The 22,138-nt window shown below is 43.7% G+C and overlaps 1 protein-coding gene across 11 annotated transcripts in view; it reads left to right on the top strand.

The window, feature by feature from the left end:
• Positions 1 to 387: 387 nt before the first annotated feature.
• LOC135221962 (nuclear distribution protein nudE homolog 1-like) overlaps positions 388 to 22,138 on the top strand; it is a 210,967-nt gene continuing 189,216 nt past the window's right edge. For 4 of the 11 annotated variants that reach the window (XM_064260019.1, XM_064260025.1, XM_064260028.1 and 1 more), the window contains exon 1: positions 431 to 573. The gene's annotated coding sequence lies outside the window, so the exon portion shown is untranslated. Of the gene's footprint in view, positions 574 to 22,138 lie in introns of all 11 variants that reach the window. The other 7 variants (XM_064260020.1, XM_064260024.1, XM_064260022.1 and 4 more) reach the window with 7 other exon arrangements.

The following is a 22,138-nucleotide window of genomic DNA, read 5'->3' as shown; positions in this document are numbered from 1 at the left end:
TCCTTAAAGTCCAGAAGGGCCAATGAGAAGACTTACTGAAAAATTTGGAAGGTCAAGGCTATTTTAGCTTTCGCTTCCCTTCCGCAGTGTGAAGCCGCGATTAACAATCGATCCTTTAGAAAAAGCTCATCCTTTTAATCCGACAGAACTTTAGTAAAATTTTGGGAATAGTATACTAACCATGGAATCGTCTCTTACGTTTATAGGATGATAAATTTACTTCCGTAAAGGACTAAGCATTGATAAATAAACTGTTGTAACGTATTTTCTAAAGAAATTCTGGAATCACACACCGCGGGAAAGTTGAAAAAGCCGTTACAACGAAGGTGCATCTCATTGATTTATTTCAGCTATGTATACGTTATGCAGTTTGTTACTAGCAATATGATCCAATGAAAATGTTCTTTTAAAGGAAGTTTCTTTGCCTGGTTTCATTCACATTTTGCGAAAACTGCTGAAATATGTGAGTGCGTGCGTGTGTTGCAGAAGTTGCAGTCGTTAACGTAAATACAAACCCAGTTAAGTTTGTTTGCGAGGTGTGTAACGTCTAAGTTTGTTGTTGCTTTTGGTAGTGTAAGTAATTTCTGTGGCATTTACTCTTTATGTAATTAATTACGTTGAATTGTTGTAATTAGGCTAGACGAACTCGTTAGCTAAATATCTATACAAAGCTAGCTAAGCTACCTAAATGATTATTTAGGACGAGGCACTAGACCTAGGGTATAGGCCTAGGCGCTATAGGCTAGTAATAAAGGTAGATTAAAGTTTTCATCATGAAATACTTAGTCCACGGGTATTAAGTCTAGCCTATTAAGTGCTAATAGACCGTAGACTTAGTATAACTGGACAGCTTCATCAGTGGATGAAGTTTCGAGTTAGCCTATCCTATAATTTTTGCCTACGAGGAACCTCGGCCTATTGGATTGTGATATTAAAAACCTTACGATACCACTGCATACCTAAGTTTAATTTGCTTTTGTTTAACACATACTACCTAGCCAAGTAGCTATAGGCTAGGTAGACTACCCTTTTTAGCTTAATATAGGCTCAGACAAGAATTATCCTGGCAAGTTTCTCCAAATTTCCTGGTTGCATTCTGTAATTTTCAGTAAGATAGGTATTACCTAGCCTACTATCCTAATGTGGATAGGTACTAGGTATAGGTACTCTGTTTTTTTCCATCTGTCCATCCGTATGTGGTGTTTGCGCATGGTAACACTGCGTTCCGGGCTATAAATGATATACAATTTGCATACAGTAAATTATTAAAACACTTTTCAGGTGCAATTGTACACCAAGATATCCTTTTTTTTTTTTTTTACCTAAAACTTATGTACACCAAGATATCCTTTTTTTACCTAAAACTTACACACAGGCTACTAGCTAGCATAACTATGTTTGACCTAAAACTTACACATAGCGTAACTACTATATTTAAAGCCCGGGACACAGTGTTACCATGCGCGACCACCACAGGCAAATGGACAGATGGAAATAAACAGAGTATAGGTACCAACTACTATACTGGTTTTTTCCCATCTGTCCATCCGCCTGTGGTGTTTGCGTATGGTAACACTGCGTCCCGGGCTTTAGGCTAGATAGTTAGGTACATTCAGCTTACATTCAACAATAATAATATCCTATTTCGAATATTAACAGTGTACTAATTCGCATATAGTAAATTATTATAACACTTTTCAGTTGCAAATGTACACCCAGATATCCTTTTATTTACCTAAAACTTAAACATAGCGTAACTATTTAAAGCCCGGGACGCAGTGTTACCATACAAAAACACCACAGGCGGATGGACAGGTGGAAAAAAACAGAGTATAGGTAGTTTAGGTATGCCAAGTGTGCCTTTTCTTAACCTCCCCCCCCAAACTCAACACAGGTAGCGCCGTCAGTGGACTTCATGCGGTGCACTGTACGCATTAGTACTTATGGTTCTTTGCCCCTAGCTGTAACCAATCTTGTTCCTTTTACTGTACCTCCTTTCATATTTTCATCTTACTCGATTCTTACCTAGGGATTGCAACTGTGAGGTTTTCCTCGTTACACCTTTCAAACCATTTACTGTCAATTTCCATTTGAGCGCTGAATAGTCCCGGTGCTTGGCCTTTGGCCTAAATTCAATCAACCCCCCCCCCCCCCCCCCCCCCCCTTCCCCCCAATGTGGAACTATGCTCCAATACTATTTACCATGGTAAATAGTATGTTAGACTAGCTAGCTATAGTACATAGGCCTACAGTTTTCATGCAAAATACACACCATGTTTATTGCCAACCCTTTTGGGATGAATGTAAAAGCATAAACAGAAGACAATAAATTACACCAACATAAACTAGTTATAAATATCATGAACATGTTTAACAGACATAAATTACTAAACGCAGTTAGCCTATTGCAGTTTAGTAAGTAATTCATTTCAGTAGTAAATAATGGAGTTATGGGTGACCACTGTGGGAAAGCGGGGGGGTAGATCTAGGGTACTTATCCGCGGCGGCCTAGACTATGGCAGTTGCAGTTTTTCTATGCAGTTTTACTTACTGAACAAGAATTTTAAGTAAAATTTATTCGGATGACTGTAATTAACCCCCAGGGTCCAGTATTAAACACGGCGAAATACATTGGACGCCCCAATCCCTATTTTTTGCTAAGTGTATGGAAGATTGTCACACGACTAGCTATATTGACTATTAGGTTAATGCACTTTAATTCCTTGACTGAAAAATATAGAAATGTGAAGAGGTGAGACAGGGGTACTACCTATTTCCAAGTAACAACCCTGCACGGACTGCACAAATTTACAAAAGCCACTATGGATTGGGGAATCGTTATTTCGCTGTGTTCAGGCTAGTACTAGTAGCCCTGGGGGGTCTAATTGCAGATGACCTGCAAAAAGCAACTAAAATGCTGTCAAGTAGCTTAAGACAATTTCCAAGGAAATAATGCGAAGCCCCTTGGGAAACGCAGGAACATCAACCAAAGGTGGTAAATTTCTCCTATCTTGGTGAATTCCTCAAGTGAGGTACCTCTACTGTATTAGCTATATAGGCTAATTACTCCCATTTCTATCTTGTTTAGTAAAGAAATTATATTACTAATTGATATAAGTATCTTTACATTTATCAGGTTTTTTTTGTGGAGGAAAACAAAACCAAACTTAACCCCCCTTGAACCTCCTCACCTATCTTAACCTAGGACGCCTTAACTAATCTAGCCTATGATATTGTAAATCACAATAAATAATAGGGTTATGACCAAGACTTGATTGTTGAGAGCAGCCACTAAAAACCCGCTGTGAAAATTACCATTATCAGTCAGGACTGCAGAAACAGGCTATCTTGGGGAGGTTAGGATGCATTCTTATATTTCACTCTTGACACCTCCTCCCCCCAAAGACAAAAACCCTGGTTTCTCATAGTGGTCCCAAATTATTACATTATAGGATATGAGTGGTCCCAAATAATTACATTGTAGGATTTAAGACGGGTCCAGTACATTTAGAACTACGTAGGCCTAGCCTACTAATTTGTTTCTGAAATGAATATCATGAATGTTCATAACATACTAAATCCTGTTGTTTAATAACCACTGGTTCCATGCAACGTTAAAACACCATACAAACAAACAAATACTAACATGCTAAACTTTAGAAAATTTATTCCCAACTTCAGAATATGATTATGTTTTATGTATAGTAAAAGTTGACTAAATGTTCAGTAAACCTTATTTTAATCAGAATCAGAACTTGCAGAAGTAGGCTACTATGGGATCTTAGACTACATCTGATTCGTTTTGCTCTTGTTTGTTCCTACATAATATACAAACCCTCAGTCCTTTACAGTAGGAATTACTTAAGTTGTAACTTAGACACAGCCGCTGAAATCTCAAAACAAGGTGGTTCAGTAGTTAACTACTGGTCCGTTAATTGGGAGTCCCTCCTGACCAGATGTAAACATTCCTAAGGTGGTTGCATCTGGAGCAGAGGAAATTGACTAGTCAGCATCTCTTGCCTGCCTAGGCCACACACCCTTTACACTAGGGCTGTGTGTTGACAGTAAGCTTGTTGTAATTGTAATTTAATGTAAATGTAATTTATTACACATTTTTAAGTAGTAATTGTAATATTTAATATTAATTTTAGTTGTAATTATAATTTGATAATGTGACTGGTAATTATAATTGTAACTGTAATTGACATAAAGGATAGTGTAATACTCCAAGCCTGACTGATGGAAATTCATCTGCTAAATGGATGAAGACATCATACTACAGATATGACGTCACCTGCGGGAATATTTCTTGGAAAGCAATGAAAATGTACAAATTTCCTTATGTTTTTCTGATTTATGTGGCACAATACACCATTATTTAGCTATGTTAAAATGTCAACATTGTTAAAAAAGACCACCTTCCTGTTTTGACAACTGTAAGACGACGAGCATGGTATAAATGGGGAAGAGCTTAGTGATGTCACTCATAGCTTGCCAATCAGGACAAGAAGAAGTTTTGAATTACGGTGTGTTTTGTATTGATTTTTGTTTTTTAATCATTGTCAATATCAGTATCAGGTGTGCAACAAAAATTCTAAACTTTACTTTAAACTTACAAAGCTATTTATCATAGTGAAACTTAAAAAACAAACGGGTAAAAATCATATTTTGGTTTGTGTTACCACAGGGCTCTATGGGGATGATGCAACCTCTTTCTCTAGATACTTTGAACATTCCAATTTGCTTTTGGCTTTCATCAAACTAAGAGATGTTCCTTTGCTCTCTGCTCAACTGTTTAACTGATTTCTTTCTATCCTGGGATTTCTCCTTGTTTTATGTAGATATCTGTGTATATGTGTATAATTGTGTGTTTGATTATTGAGATTTAATGGAAACCCACATATCACAATCACTAAAGTCTGCCCCTGGCTGGCAATGCCCTGGGGTGCAGGGTAGGAAGTGAGGTAGTTTCTGCTCTTCTTTGGATGTAGAACCTCATGTCCTGTGTTCCTCTTGCCGAGGGTATGAGTGTGATATGAATAACCATTGTGCCGAGTGTTGTGACTGGTTTACGATGCATTGGGGAGGTTTGTCAGGAGGAGGTGATACTGTAAGAAGGCGCTCTTGCCTGTAGTTGTGGGTAAAACGCTGCCTACCACTCCCTTGGTAGTTAATCCTTAGTCTTCCCTGTCTCCTGGCAATCATCCCATACTTGCTGCTGCCCCTTTGGAGGAAGCCTCTGCTTTGTCTTCCTTTTCCGACTCATCAAGGGAGGAAGAACGGGGTTCTTGGTGATCAGGGAAACACTTCTCTGGATGTCTTCTCTCGCTCCGAAGGTACTCCTTCGGGATGAGGGAGTACCCCTCCCTCTAACCCGACTCTGTCTTCTGTAGGTGAGGTGTTAGGATTGGATCAGGCGTGGGCTTTGCTTAGTCTTGTGGGGCCTTCGTCTGTGAATGTATTACTGGCACTCTTGAACAGTGTCAGTGCCAGTACTGCAGTAACTCATGCTGTAGTCACCTCCAATACATCTACTGTGAATCGGCACAGTTTTAGTCTTGCACCCCACCTGGTTTTTGTATGCCCCCCATCCATTGTGACCATCCATTGTGATTTTTCGTATGCATGCACATCTGCCAGCTCGCCATATCCCAGTGCCTGTGTCTTCAGTGCCATCTCCTGGTTTTGGAGTGGCACCCGTGCCTCTTCCTGTTGTTCCTGCTCCTCCTTTGTCACCCATGGTGGTGGCAGAGGTCGACGCTGCCTGCCATTTCTGTTGCTGTTATTGGGCCTGCTCCTGCTCCTGGACCTACCGAGTTGAATGGTGCCGGGGGGGGGGCAGTTCCTGACAGTTGGTGAAGAGAGGTCTCAGAAGGTGTTGTTGTCTTCGTCTTCTTCATTGTCTGCCGCCCCCTCACCTCCCTTTTCAAAGGCTTCCCGGCTTAAGAGAAGAAAGGTAGCTTCTACGTCCCCTAAGAAGTCTCATCACGAGTCTCCTAAGGGTCTGCATCCTCTCCACAAGGAAGCAGTCGATTCTCTCATTGGCTTGCCTGCTCCTTTGGGATTGAGAACCATGAACCTGTCCCCAGGGTCTAGTGTCATTGGAGCCTGAGGAATTTGGACCCAGGTTCATTCTCTTGTCTTCAGTTCCAAGGGTTCTGCCCCTGGAACTGGAGCTGTGTTAGGTACTTATTTGCAAGCCTCACTGAGTGCGTGGCCCTGAAAGGGGGTGGGGGATGCACACCTGCTGTCACTGATGGTGAGACCTCTCACTGTGACAGTGGCACAGGACAAGAGAAGGACCGAGCCACGCTGATGACTTGGCCCTACCTGTGAAAGCCAAGCCTGGCTCTTCATCAGGTGCCTAGATGTTACTGTCTCTTGGGACAAGACATCTGGCATTGCTAAGAGAAAGTCCCCTGTGCAGTCCTCTTTGCATAAGGCTTCTGCCTCGAAGAGGACTGGGGTATGTCGTGAGGATGGTGCATGTTCTTGCCAACCTGCTGGCCACGCAAACTCGCCTGCGTGAGCAACCGATTATGACGAGGCCAAGCATGTCAGCAGCGTGGAGAGAACCCCCTGTACTCTCCTCGGGAAAGCATCTCGTTGAGGCGACTGCGCTCTCCCAGACCCATGCTGCCTTCATCACCACGGGTTGATGAGTGTGTGCAGCTCATTCCTCCTAGCAGGGCTGCTGGTAGAATGAACGAGATCATCCGATCTTCCTCTCCTATTCGCTCTACTTCCTTGGGTTACACTGGGAAGGGTAAGGTAGATGGTAGAAATCCTGCAGAGTGCTCTCCGCAGGGTTCAGTGACGACAGCCTGTGTTCCTGGAGGGGTTTTATGGCCCCACTGAGGATGGATCAAAAGGGTCTGGCAAGGTTCTAACTCCTGGGAGAGTAGATTGGGAGGACTGTTCTCTCAAGGGGTTTGAGGGCCCTTTTGCCTAGAGACTCAGACAGCCTCTGAGATACAGAGGACCTTTGGTGAGATCGTAGCATTTATTCATCAGCACAATGATCTCGGGGAAGCAACCACGGCCACTTCTGTGGGAGACTGCCCCTCTGGGCTCGAATCCTTTTTGGGTCCTAAGAAGGAACCCAAGATTTTGAGTATTAGGTCAAGTGAACAATCTTGTCTCAGGACAAGAGAATTCGCTTCTGTCTAACCGGTCGGACAAGATACTACCCCCTCCGCAACCTCATCAGAGGCGTTTCTACACACTTTGGGAGAGGTCTTTACCGACTAAGCAGGTTGACCTGGACCTGGTTTGTCTTGGCCCCAGTCTGTCATTCCAGCAGCTTACTGCAGAGAGTATATCCCTTTTTTCGTAAGAAGCAGCGACCCTGGAGGCTACCGCCATGGCAGCTCTCCAGGCAGTCTCCTGGCTAGACCTGTGGTCCTTTATGGTGTCTTAAGGTTGCTACCTCTTCTGGAGGTAGGGCTATTTCTTACCTGGGCCACCAGACAGCAAACCTGTGGGCGAACCTGGTGCTCAAGAGAAGGGACACTGTTCTCTCTTGCATAGCCAGGCCTCTTTGTTCTTAGTTGGTATTGACCCCTTGCAACGGACCTTTTCTGGGTTCTCCCCCTCTCTCTTAACTGAAAACAGGTAGATACTATGGTAGAGAAGCATCGGGATGATGATATAGACCTCCTTGTCCACCAGGCAGTGTTGAAATAGAGGTCTTTGCCCTCCACTCCAGCTAGACCCTCGAGTCTAGCTAGCTCTTCCTCGGCCCCTAAGAAGTCCTCCCCCTTTGAGGGTGCCCACAGAATGACCCAGCCTTCTCTCCTGCTGAAAGGGGCACTGTCACATCCCTTTCAGCCCTCCTTGCCCGCAGGAAAAGGGGTTAAAAAAAAGAAAGCCAAACGCTATGGCTGGCATTCCCTCCAGCTGTTGCCACTGGTGTGAAGGGATGCCTGTCGAGCCATTGGGCAACATGGCAGCGATATGGAGTGGAGACCTGGGTAGTAGATGTCCTTCAGGAGGGATATCTACTTCCAGTGTCCACCACCTCTCACCAACCACCTGATCCGTCTGTAATTGTACCTCGAAGCGTCAAAGAAGTACCAAGCAATGTTGCAAGACGTGCAGAAAATGCTGAGGAAGGGTGCTGTGGAAGTCGTGTCAGGCTGGTCCCCAGGGTTTTACAGCCAAGTCTTACTTATAGAGAAGACTTTTGGGGCATGGAGACCAGTCATAGACTTCTCTCCTTGGAACTGTTTTGTTCACCCCGACTCGGTTCAAGATGAAGCAGTCGGCTTGGCAGTGCCAAGTCTATATAAGTCACCTGTCAACTCTGGAGGAGCTGGTACCTCATGGGCAGCTTCACCTTTGGTCTCTCCAGTGGAGACTGATGGAGTTATGGTCACAGTCAATCTGCTCTTGTCTCCCTCTCTCTGGAGGCGAGAGAGAATTTGGATGGAGGCTTGACAACAGGAACCTGATAGGAGTGGATCGTCGCACCCCCCTCTAAACATGCTTCTGTTCTCAGATGCATAGACCGAAGGATGGGGTGAACACCTGGAGGAGTTGCTGACTGCAGGAGTGTGGAACCATCATGGCAAGCACCTTCACATCAACTTCCTGGAACTTAATGCATCCTTCTTGGCTCTCCTAGAGTTCCAGGAAAGAGTGATGGGACACTGTGGTACTGATGAGTGATGATACCACAGTAGTGGCGTACGTCAACAAGCAAGGGGGTCTCGCTTCTCTCTCGCTTCACCAGTTGACAATGCAGATGCAAGAGTTGATGGTAGCCCACTTGGTGGAGCTGTCAGCCAGGTACATTCTTGGCAAGAGGTGTAGTAGCAGACAAGCTCAGCTGCCACAATCAGGTGATAGGAACCGTGTGGTCCCTACACCAAAACATGGCGGAAAGGCTGTTCAGCCTATGGGGGTGACCAGTCGTTGGCTTTTTGCCACCCAGTACAACAGGAAGTTGAAGACTTCCTGCTCCATTGTACCAGACCCATGACCCACTGCAGAGGACGTGTTCCTACACCCGTGGGACAACCTTGGGGTTTATACCTTTCCCCCGTTTTACATGATTCGCCTGGTGATCAACAGTGTTGACCACCTCGAATTTCCTGATGTTGGTGGTGGTCCCCCATTGGCCTCAGACTCTTTGGTATCCTTACCTTCTGGCTCTTCTGTCTGAGGCACAGAGAGACATTCCTCTTTGGCATGACCTTCTGTGATGATCCAGAGAAGATTCTGCTTTGTCCCGTTAGAGCGCTAAGGCGCTATCTGAAGAGGAGTCGACATCTCTGGCCTGAGTTTTGAAGACTCTTCTTTAGCAGTGGAGGTTCCAAGAAAGAAGTGTCCAAGAACACTGTTTCTCTCTGTCTTCATGAGATGATCAGGAAGGCATACTCTGCTGCTGACATAGGCGACTTCGGTACATTTCGTTCGAGAGCTCAAGAGGTCAGGTGCATTGCCTTGTTCCTCGCATTCTGTAAGAACTTGTTGGTTCAACGGGATTTGAAGGCTGGGGTCTGGGCATGCCAGACCACTTTCACCTCTCATTACCTTCAGGATATTGCCCACAGGTCCTTGGACACATTTTCCTTGGGACCAAAGGTGGCTGCTCAACAAGTTGTGTAGCTTACCCAGCTCCTGTAACTGGACAAGGTTGCATCTCACCTTGTTGTTTCGGTTTGAATGAATATGTCTGTGGAGTGACTGGCTCTCCATCTGTTTCATCCTACTCTTTCCCTTCCGACAGAGAGTATGCAGTCTGTTACATGCTGGACTGGGGGGTCGATGCAGGTAAGACACTCATTAGAGTAACCTATTTATTTTCTTTTGACTATTTAATAGAAGCAAATATCCTCCCCTTTCCTTTACAAGGAAGGGAAGGGAAGGGGACACAGACATAAGACTAACCCATTGCTTGTATTTGCCTTACTATCTGATGTAATGGTTCTTTTCGTTCTCATAAGGGGGACATCTTCTCCTTCTTTATGAGTAACCCAAAAGACTGACTGACCTCGCAGTTCATAACACCAAATCAGATGCCAGTAGCTAGATTTACTTCCTCACTCTTACAGCCAGGAAGAAAATCTCTTTTATGCTGAACCCCAGTTGGTTCATAGAGGCTCACTCAGATTCCTACCATCAATCAGTGTCTTCCTATTGTAAAGGACTGAGGGTTTGTATATTGTGTAGGAACAAATCACAATTTTACACCCTTCCCCCCTTTAATGGATGATAAGGCATAAATAAAATTAAGCTTCATTGCTAAGTTGTTTACCTATTCCCCGCTAGTTGTTGGGGTACTGACCTACACCAAAACAAAAGAATTGCTACAGCGATTTTCACATTTTAGTTACTGGTACTACTTAGAAATTATTAGCTATATGATTATGTACTTGGTAAGTATAAGTAAAACAGTGTTTTATTGTAAAAATATATTTTGATTGTAAATGGTATTTTTCCTAACTGTACAAACCTGAGGTCCTTTACTCTAACTGCCCACCTCATCCCACCCTTCGTTATGCTACCTGGGTATGCTACCTGGGGCTAAAGCAAATTGGAATGTTTACTTCAGGTTGGGAGAGACTCCAATTACTAGACCAGGAGTTAACTACTGAACCAGATTGTTTGAAAGATTTCAGCGGCCATGGCCAGGCTACGCTTTAAGTAATTCCTTTTATAAAGGTCTTCAGGTTTGTATAGTTGGGAAAAATATATAATTTACTTTCAAAAATTTTGATATTATAGAAACAACCACCCCTTTCTCTAGCAAGGGGAGAAGGGAAAGGTCCCTGACAGTAAGACAAACCCACTGCTTATATTTGCCTTACTGCCTTAGACTCCCAGTTTCATCCTAGCTTGTTTTTCGTATGAGGTTACATTTCCTCCCTCGTTCAAAAAATGTCCAGAAATCTGTCGGTTGATCACGCAGTTCCTGTACTCCAATTGTTTCATCAGAGGTACGATTCTCTTCCTTGCTCTTTTGACCAGGAAGAAAATCAAAGTATACAAACTTCAGTCAGTTCTACAGACTCATTCAAATCCCTCCCTCCAAATATGAGTCTTCCTCATATAAAGGATTGAAGGTTTGTATATTGTGTGGGAACAAATGACAATTTTTTAAAGCAAATTATATTTTTCCTAACTAAACAAACTTGATGTCCTTTACACATTAGGCCCACCTCATGCCACCCCTCAATCTGATAGCTAGGCCAAAAGCAGATTGGAATTGGGATTTGAAAAATTGTCATATTTTAAAAGCTCATTTAGCAAAATTTTGTTACAAGAATAGGAAGGTGGCTGCTAGGGCCGAGGATAGGACTTCTAGTCAGGTTATTTCACCCAAGAATGATGTTTAATTAGCCTGTACCTTATACTGGATGCCTTTTCACCTATTGCAAGCCCTCCAACTTTTTTTCCTATTCTGGTTCCTGGCTCCCTTTCTTCTGAACCCTGTGCCATTGCCAGTCTCAAAGTGTGAATAGGTCAGAAATTTGGTCTATTAGTGAACACTGTTGCTCAAATTGGGACTTCAGTGAAGGTCCATGTGGACAAAGTGAATAGTGTCAGTGCAAGTGCAGTGGAGGAGGTTGCTATCTGTCCCACTAAACTCCCCTGTCCCTGGGAGGAAGCTAACTGGCAGTCCAAGAGAGATCAGTGATGTTTTACCACGGGTAGTTGCCCCCTCAAACAAACCTGTTGAACACAAATCTTAGGTCTCGGACAGCCACTGGAAAGACGTCCATTTGGAGGCTCATATGCTCATTGAGTGATCCTGACACTGGTGTGTATAAAGGGGAAGCCTGGGCTACTGTGTACCGGAGTGCCCTCCAGCTGTGTTTATATGGATGGATTGTGGTGAATTTTTTAATATGGTGTAGGTGTATTTTCTGGTAAATACTATTGTACTGCGCCCAGGGCAAGGGCATTTATTTGTTGGATTGTTACCTTTGGTAACCTTCTAAGTACTCCCTTGTTGCAAAGCTCCCACTAAAGTAGAGCGACCCAGAGCTCTAATGATATTCCATTACGGGTTGAGATGAGTTCCAATGAGATGCAGTACGTACTTTAGTCTTGCTGTAGCTCTCTCACCAGGTAAGGTTACAACAGGCATTTAACAATGCTAGGCAACTTACTATTTCAAATTCATTTACTTTTCTGAATGTTTTGGAGTAGTACCTATATGTCCATATATCCCACCTCCTATCAATTTGGGATTCAGCTATGTAATTACTTGGTAAGTTTCATATATAAAAATGGTTTTTGTATGTATGTACATGTAATTTAACAAGTAATTACATAGCTATAGTAGTAGTTTCTAAAGGCAGCTAAAATTTGAAATCTGCGCTAGTGATTCTTTTGTTATGGTGTAGGAACTAGCCATGCCCACTGTTGGGGGAGAGAGGAACAACTAGGCAATGACCTGTCATTTCGTTTCTGCTGGTTGACGGGGTTGGTTGTTGATTTTCAGCTATTTGATGATTTGGAATTCATTGTTAGTTACCAGTTGTATATGCAGATTTGTGAAGTATTGTTTTTTGTTGGTAGCTTTTAGGTCAGGTAGGTATTTTTTGGTTGAAAGACCAAGTTTTCCTCACAATTTGACAAATATTTTCTAGTTTAGACTTGGAATTTTTTTTCAATTTTGTTAGACAGAATCTTGTCCCAATTTTGATGATGTCTGACATTAGTTTATTGTTAACTCGCTATTGCAGCAAAGACTGTAATTTGATATTAACTTCATTAAAGTATGACATGCACACAGTTTGCACTTCTTGGAGGGGTCAGGTTTGTTGACTGGGACACTAAAAATTGAAAAATACTGTCTTCCCATTCAAATAAGTTAGAAAGGGATAGAAAGACATGACAAGACGACTGCCAATCAGGTAGTAGTATTGACTTACCTGTTTTTTTACCCAACTCCCTTGTTGACGCCCCCAGTGCCATTGCTGATTTGGAGTCAAAATTAGAGTCCAAATTCGACAGTAAGTTTGAGATCATTGTGTAGTCTATGGGTCAATTTAGGGTCTTTTTTCAAAGCTCCAATGGAGAAGGTGAGTAACAAAGTTGTTGATAGTGAAGGAGCCCATTCCTTCGTCTTCTCAGAAGCTTCCTGTAGCGCCCGAGCGCTCAGTGGCACCTGCTCCCCCGGAGGTTTTAGAGCTACTTGTAGCACTTAATTCTTCTGATTTGGTGTCTGAAATTCTTCTGATTTGGTGTCTGAGTCTGTGTTGTTGACTGCATATCCTTCATTAGGTCTTATTCCCTTTCTGGACAGGTAAATATATCGATATGTACATATAGCTCCTCAGGCCGGGTAAACTTTGAGGTCGGCTAATTTACAAAAAACATATAAACTTTCCCTAGCTTCCACGAGAAGTTGAAAATGGCTATTTACAACCCCTTGTGGGGCCTCTTTTACAAGCCAATTGTAAATTTTACCAACTTATGTTTTTTCTAATAAATTATTTTATTTTGTAAAACTATAATTACTGCTCACACAATATCAAAACAATAAAATCAGTAACAAACTCTTAGCAAAGTTGTTGCAAAATATTTACATAAATTTACTGAGAATGAAGATTGAGTAACTTTTTTTTTATTTTTGATTTTTTTTTTCTAATATTTCTTTGTACTTTTCTTTGTAAAATTACATTTACAACTGATGTACTATCGTAAAAAGACCAAGAACAAAACCACAAAAACCAAAACAGCAAACCCCTTGGTATGATTTTTACGGATGCAAAATTTACGAAAAGGCGTCATGTGGGACAGAGACGTAATACATTCCCCTTTGAAGTTAGAAGCAGAACTGAATTCCTGAGATGCCTAATTTGTGGTTTTAGCCAGTGTAAAAGTTGCCATTAGTGAATTTATGGGCTATAGAAATATTGGCACCTCTTTCCTGCCCATTTCTTTCCAAATTGATGGCGCTTAATATTGTTTATCTATAGGATCAATCCGTCCACCACCCCAAACCTGTTATTATTACTTGCGAGAATTAATTCGTCCTTTATGGGTTGAGAGGAGGTTGGATGACATTTCTTCAGTAGAGGAAGAAGCTCCTGGAGAAGCAGAAGAGGACTTGTCTTCAACGGTGTACAGGTCGCTTCTTTGTTACCTGCTTTGTACCTTCCCTACTGTTTTTACTCCAGCAGCTCCTGCAAACCAGTGTCTACTTTCATGATGCATAGCCAGACTCTGGATCAGAGTAAGCTTCTTCTTAGAATGGTGCCTTTGTACATCTGCTAAGAAGGTGGTTAGAGAAGCAGATGAGTGCTTTCTATCGAAAGAAAGCAAGGGAAGGCCTGCTTCACTTTTCCTCCAGCAAGACTATCTCAGAGGAGGTATTTTTGTTATGCCACAGGAGAAGCTCTGTCATTGGATGTGACTGCCTCCACCCAGGGGGACTTCTTGGTGCTTATTGATCCTTCTAGATCAGTTTTTCTGCAGCAAAGGCTGTGTTTTTGTTTGCGGAAATAGACCACTTATTACGCAACCTGTTTGAGGTATTAAGGTAACCAGTTTTATGGACTGGGCAGTAGGTGCTCTTGCTAGGAAGACTCAAGACTGCCCTCAGCTTCCTCCTGAATGCATAGTAGCTGATGTTTTTGGAATTCTCTCTTGCTTAGACAAGGGAGTCAGAGGCAGTGCTCGTGAGTTATCCTCCCTTTTTACTATGGGATAACTGAAGAAGAGAGAGTTATGGGTGTCTTACATGGCTAAGGGAGTTACAATCTACTCAGAAGCCAGCTCTTATATTCTCTCCCTTAGTGAAGGATTTTTTGTTTCTGCAGGCCACCGTGAATGACGTTGAATTGTGCCTACACAAGAAATCTACTTGGAATATCATGTCACAAGTTTACAAGTAACCTAAGGGAACCTCCTCCCTTCTTTTCAAGGTTGGAAGCATCCATTCAAAGGCAACCCACTGGTTATGGGAAAGGTGGAAGGAAAAAGATGCAAAGCAATCGATTGTTCAAGTCTTCAAGGAAGACCATTCTATCCTCTTCAGGTAACAATCTCCCTTAGTCGAGAATCCCATCGCCTTGGCTGCCTATTCCAAAAACTCAAGAGAAGTTTCTGACTTTCAAAGGAAGTTTCCACTCTTATTTCCAAGAATGCAGTGGAAATAATAGAAGTCATCAGAGGGGTTCTACAATCGCTTGTTTGTAGTTCCAAAGGCATCGGGAGGATGGAGACCATTCCATTCTTGCATCCATTCGCCAAGGGGACTGGATGGTGTCGGTAGATAATGCAAGATGCATATTTCCAGGTCCCCATACATCCTTCATCAAGAAATTACCTCAGGTTTGTGTTCCAGGATGGAGTCATCCAACTTCAGGTTCTGTGCTTCAGACTGTCAACTGCCCCTCAAGTTTTCACATGTGTTCTAGCTCCCCTAGCAGGTTGGCTTCATCTTCTGGGATCAACATCGTCCTTTATTTGGACGATTGGCTCCTTCAATCAGTGTTGAAGGAACAATGCACAAAAGTCCTTCACAAGACACTTCAGTTAGCCCAAGATTTGGGTCTTCTCATGAACATGCAGAAGTACCAGCTGGTCCTGTCTCAGACGATAGTATATTTAAGGATGATGCTGAACTCATGAGTTTTTCAGGCTTTTCCATCCTCCAAGAGAGAGGAATCCTGCCTCAAGACAAAAGGCGAGTTCCTGTCTGTTCATGCACAGTGAACAGGTGGATGAGTGCTCGGAACACTAGCTTCCATGGAGAAGTTTGTATCACTCTGAAGACTTCACATTTAAAGCAGTGATGCTTGATGGAGCTTGAGAATTAAATACAATGTATGAATGAGTTATAATATTGCCCTGTATTGGGGTTAATCATAACTGTCTGCGGTATTACATCTTGGCATATCCGGTAGGATACCCTAGGAAGTTATCTTATGTGTACATGTATATAAGGGGTGATATTTGTGATGGTTGAGATATATTGGAAGTATACAATACTGTAGTCAAAAGACTGCATAGTTTTACTGCCTTGAGTCTAGTATAGTAGTTGGGAAGGCCATGCAATTTATCAACTTTTCTTGCAAAATTGTTTAGCATGCCTTCAAGTCTGTCTTAGTATTTACCCAGTTGGGTGTGGGACAGACCAGGGAGCAATAGCTCTTTAGTCTGATCAGTGTGGTGGTGATTGTCTGTTTTTGAAAACTTTTGTTATTTATGCTTGCTCTTATTTTATTTTGTCAATAATTGCAGAGCCTGTTATGTTATTGTTGAAACACTTTCCCGTTCTTGTTTTGAATTAATATCTTATGTTTTCATATATTTTTTTATGTTATCATTGATTGTTTTATAAAGTTTGTTTTCTCAGTGTTCTTGAAACTTATCTGCCTCTAATCTTTGCAAGGTTCTGACCTCTTCAGATGTCAGTAGTCTTTGTCCTTCTGTCTAGTAAACATCCTCCAGTTCATATTCAGTCTTGTTACACAATAGATTTTCAAAATGCTACTCTTCATTTCCATTACTTATTTCCAACTTCTACTTTCCGTGTTTACTTTCCGTGTTGATTTTTTCATAAAGTTTTCCAATTCTTCTTCCATTCTGTCTCTTTTCATCCACTGTTGTCCCTGACATTTCAATTCTTAAATCCACTGCCAAGATTCTGATTGCATCCCCCCCCCCCCCCCCCCTTCTTTGCCTTTTAGCATCCCTCATGTACTCTGTGTACCTCTGGGAACTCCCATGCTTTTCCTATGCCAGAGCTTGAAGGATATATTGTATTTTATTGATTATATTTGCTGCTGACTCCCTGATTGTGCTACTTCCATTCACCACTGTACAGCTAGGCTCATAACTGATGCTACATGATTGCATTGGATTTCGTTCAAAATTCACTGACTGGCAACCTAACATGCTCCATATTTATCTATTATTTCAGTGTGAAAACACAATTATTGGGTAAAATAAGGGCATAATTTGTTTCATAAGAAACAAATGTAGCCAAATTTCAGAAAAAAAGACTTATGAAATACTACTCTTCATTTCCATTACTTATTTCCAACTTCTATTTTCCATGTTTATTTTTTCATAAAGTTTTCAAATTTGTCTTCCATTCTGTCTCTTCACATTCACAGTTGTCCCTGAAATTTCAATTCTTACCTCCGCTGCCAAGATTGTGACCCCATCCCTAACACTTCTTTGCCTTTTAGGATCCCTCATGTACTCTTTGTGTCCTCTGTGATCTCCCATGCTTTTCCTATTTGAAGGATCTTATGTATTTTATTTATTATATTCACTGCTGACAACCTAATTTTCCACTCCATGTTTTTATTGTTTGCACGCATCATTTTCTTAATTCCATTCACCACTGTACAGTTACACTCAGAACTGATGCTACATGATTGCTTTGGATTTTGTTCAAAATTCACTGACTTGCAACTTAACTTTCTCCCTATTTATCTGTTATTTCAGTGCAAAAACACGATTATTGTGTACAATAAGGCCATAATATGTTTCATAAGAGTGAAATATGTCATATTTCAAAACTAAGAAAATATCTTTAGTAGCCACATTTCAGAAAAAACACACAAACTACTTTCAGAACTTTAGTTCACTCATCGGTGATGCATTTGACCAAAACGAATTTGTCATCAAACTTCAGTTCAAATGTTAAATAAAAAACAGAAACATTTGTGATAATATTAATATTGCTTCCAAAGCAACCATAAAATTTGAAATAGTCCTATTTGATTGTTTTTATGCCTCAACGCTGAAAAATGTAAATACAAAAGTAGAATGTTTCCACTGATATCAGTGTCTGAGTGAGCATTTGTGATGCAACCATGAGAGTGTCGGTGCAACTAGAACCACGTGGTGTAACATACGTAGTAACAATGAAATTATCTTGAAAACATTTATTTTATATTTGTTAGAAGAATAATTGGATTTTCATACAAATAAAATTATTTTTGATATATTTCTTAACCATTTCTTAATCACTTAAAAAATGATAGTTTGTTCATGAAACTTACCTGTCAGATATATATATAGCTGTATTTTGTTCATGAAACTTACCTGTCAGATATATATATAGCTGTATTTTCCGAAGTCCGACAGAAATTAAAAAACTTACGACACACGTAGTGGGAGTCAGGTGGTTAGTACCCATTCCCGCCGCTGGGAGGCGGGTATCAGGAATCATTCCCATTTTCTATTCATAATTTTTCTGTCGCCGGTGTTGTAAACACAGTTTTCAGCACCTCCGTCTTGAATTTAGGAAACTTGGCTACTATAAGTACCCCTGTTTGATTTTTTGGTATCTTGACTTTTGGTTCGGTGGCTAGGCACACGTTAATTGTGGATTTGATTGATTTTGGCTTGATTTCTCTTTAAATAAGATGTCTGGTTCTAGTTCGGCTAGCGCCAGGTTTTGTACCAGGAGTGATTGTCGAGGTAGGCTACTGAAAGCATCAGTAGACCCTCATACTTTGTGTAAGAGTTGCAGAGAGCATGATTGCATGTATGAAAGTCGCTGCAAGGAATGTGAGTGTCTTTTGATTCTGGATGGAGAGCGTATGAGTCCTATCTGCGTAAGCTTGAACGGGATAGGTTAAGGAGGTCTTCCTCCAGGAGCGTTTCAGGTAAACGGCAGGAAGTTCATGTTTCTCCTACTAACCCTCCTTTAATCACTACTCCTAACCCTGTAGTGTTGCCTTCGGGCCCTGAAGCAGTGTCTGTAGAGGGTAATACCCTTACACTTATCTTAGAGTCGATTTCGGTAATTTAGAATCTAAAGTGCTCGCCTTAGAAGGCAAAAGTGAAGGTGCAAAGTGCAGTGACAGTGCTCCTTCGTTGGTGGAGGGTGCGTCAGATCGGCCCCATTTCGCCTCTAGCCTAGACCGCTGCCGGACTCCCACCCCAGGTTTCAGGGGAGAGGGCATGTCGAAAGCCGCAGGAGGGTTACGGGGCAACGCCCACCGATCTGACGTGCCTTCGGCAGTATCTGTGGACGTTACACAAACTGCCAAAGAGCGTGCGCGTGCACGTCTCCTGAAAGAGTGTTTCTCTTCTTCAGAGGCTTCCTCCCCGCACAAGGGGTGGAGCTCGCATTCTATTTCACGCCCGCTGAAAAGGAGCGTTGGTGATCGTGACGCTTCACGTCCAGTTTTGGCTCTCGAGAGGCGATCTTCGCCTGAGAGTGTGTTCGCTGCTTTCCCGCCACAGAAGAAGGCGTAAGGAGTCATCGGATGATGACTTTGTGGAGCGCCCCAGTCGCTCTCGAGCGCGTGCTACGGCAGTTTCTGGGAGAAAGGAAGAAGGCGTCCCTCGCCCTCGCCTTCTCACAGGATCAGCCCGTCACCTGACAAGGAATCCTCTCCTACTGAGAAGATCCTGCGCTCTTTGCAGCAACAGCTTGCTGATGCTCTTGCTAAGAAAGGGACGCAACCACGTCCCAGGAGAAAGGATGACCGTCTTCCTGTGAAGAGATCTAGAAGGTCTCCCTCCCCCTCTCCTCGCTCGTCTATCTCTCCACTTTCCTCGCCTGCTAGAGTTCGTGCGACTCCCCAGCGGCTCTCTGGAGGACGTGAAGAGGATTTGCTCGCTCGGCGCATGAAGCGGTATTACCCGCGTCGTAAGCTTGCGGTGCGAGAGCTTGATACTTGCGTGAACGCTTCGGTGCAAGTTCACGTTCCTGACGCTCGGTCGGAAGCCAAGCGAACGACCAGTTGCATCTAAGAGTGCTCCAGCGGAAGCAGAGCGCGCACGAGATGTTAAGCGCGCCTTAGTTCAATGTCATTCGCACGCCAGTGGACGCCAAGCGTGCGCCAGCGGACGCCAGCAGCGCGCGAGTGGACGCCAATCCCAGCGCTAGTGGCAGCCAGGCGTGCGCCCAAGTGGACTCCAGGTATGCGCCAGTGGACGCCAGGTGTGCGCCAGTGGACGCCAGGTGTGCGCCAGTGGACGCCAGGTGTGCGCCAGCGGACGCTCGGGTGGACGAAGATGTGGAGTTTCGTCGCCCCCACCTGTTTTGTGATGAGTCTTTACAAGTTGCTCCGGGTCTTAGAGATTCGACCGTAGCTCCTATTATTGAGTCAGCTTTACCTTCCACTTCTCAGCAACGCGCCTCGTGGAAACTTAGACCAGATATCTTGGTCCAGCCTATTTGCCTCCAACTTCACCTGTGTCGAAGCAGAGGTTAGTGACGCTTGGTTCGGTTGAAGATGGATGACGAGAAACCTTTGGCGGCAGTCTCTTCCGACTACCAGGTTTTGACCCGCCTTCTTCAATCAGAGTTTGGAGAGACGTTTCACCCGGAGGCTCCTCGCTCTCCTCCTTCACAACTTTCTTCGTCCAAGATCAACAAGGTCTCGGCATTCGTCAGGATGAGAAGTCCCTTTGCAACTAAGAGGGCTCTTCGTAAGGTCCATGACTGGATGGAGAAAAGGAAGTCTCAGGGAAAGACTTCTTTTGCCCTGCCACCTTCGAGACTTAGTGGGAAGGCTGGCATTTGGTACGAGACGGGAGAAGACGTAGCGTATTAGGACTTCCCTCGTCAGCCCAAGGAGACTTCGCCAGCATTGTGGATGCCTCGAGGAGGTCTCACCTGTCCTCTTCGAAAGTTTCATGGTCAACTACGGACAAATGGACTACCACCTTAAAGGCCTCTTTCGGACGTTAGAGGTCTTCAACTTTCTAGATTGGTGTTTGGGAGTTCTGGATGCCAAGTCTAGGAGTTCCGACTCGATTAGTCTGGGGGAGCTGTCCAGCGTAATGTCGTGCATGGACAAGGCCGTCAGAGATGTTCGGAGGAGCTTACAGCTCACTTTTGCACAGGGCTCTTGAAGAAGAGATCCCTGTTTTGCAATTTTACAGCGAAATCTGTTTCTCCATCACAGAAAGCAGACTTTGCTCTTCGCTCCTTTTCGGATCATCTCTTCCCCCAGGCTATGGTAAAAGACATTGCGACCAGTCTACAGGAGAAGGCCACGCAAGATCTCCTCGCACAATCTTCAAGGAGACCTGCGGTTCCTTCGTCCTCGGGAGTTTCGATTATCAAGAAATCGAAGCCCTTTCGAGGTAGTTCTTCCTCGAGACCAGCCCCTCGAGGAAGAGGCACTTCCAGAGGCAGAGCCACGGCGCTGGCCAAGAACAAGAAGTGAAGCAGAAGTCCTTCAGTCACCGGTTGGAGCCAGGCTTCAGCTTTTTGCGCAAGCCTGGGAAGAGAGAGGTGCGGACAAATGGTCCGTGGACATCTTAAAGAAGGGGGGTTACCGGATCCCGTTCCTGAAACCACCCCCGCTGTCTACGACACCAGGGACATTGTCTCCTTCCTATCGGGGAGAAAAACAACAAGTGCTTTACGATCTGTTAGATCAGATGATCGTGAAACACGCCGTAGAACAGGTCTCCGACTTGAATTCCCCCGGATTTTACAACAGACTGTTCCTGGTGCCAAAGCAGTCGGGGGAATGGCGACCGGTACTCGATGTCAGCAACCTGAACCTCTTTGTCATCAAGCAGAGGTTCAAGATGGAGACACCTCAGTCAGTGATGGGAGCTTTGAGACCGGGGGATTGGATGGCTTCACTAGATCTCCAGGACGCGTATTTCCACGTCCCCATCCACCCCCAGTCCAGGAAATACCTGCGGTTTGTCCTGAAAGGAAAAGTGTTCCAATTTAGGGCTCTCTGCTTTGGACTCAGCACTGCTCCCATGGTATTCACCCTACTGATGAAGAACATTGCGAGGTGGCTTCATCTTTCCAATGTCAGGATCTCTCTCTACCTGGACGACTGGCTCGTACGAGCCTCCTCGAAAGGACCGGTGTCTAGGGAGGACCTTCACACGACGTTGACGTTAACGAAGTCCCTGGGGCTCTGGTGAACCTCGAAAAGTCACATCTGACCCCTTCTCAGTCTTTAGTCTATCTGGGGATTCAGATGGACTCAGTTGGCTTTTCGGGCGTTTCCGTCCCAGGGGTGGCGACAAACTAGATTGCCTAAGCAAAGTGTCAACCTTTCTGGGGAAGGATTCTGCTCGGCGATGCTGGCGAGGGAATGGATGAGTCTGCTGGGGACCATTTCCTCACTGGAGAAGTTTGTTTCCCTAGGGAGGTTGCACCTCAGACCTCTTCAATTCTTCCTTGCCGACAATTGGAAGCACCAAAAAACACTTTGGATTCGATTCT

This window comes from Macrobrachium nipponense, chromosome 3 (assembly GCF_015104395.2).
Source record: "Macrobrachium nipponense isolate FS-2020 chromosome 3, ASM1510439v2, whole genome shotgun sequence".
NCBI lineage: Eukaryota > Metazoa > Arthropoda > Malacostraca > Decapoda > Palaemonidae > Macrobrachium > Macrobrachium nipponense.
The sequence above is the reverse complement of the archived record's forward strand: the minus strand, read 5'-3'. Positions and strand labels throughout refer to the sequence as shown.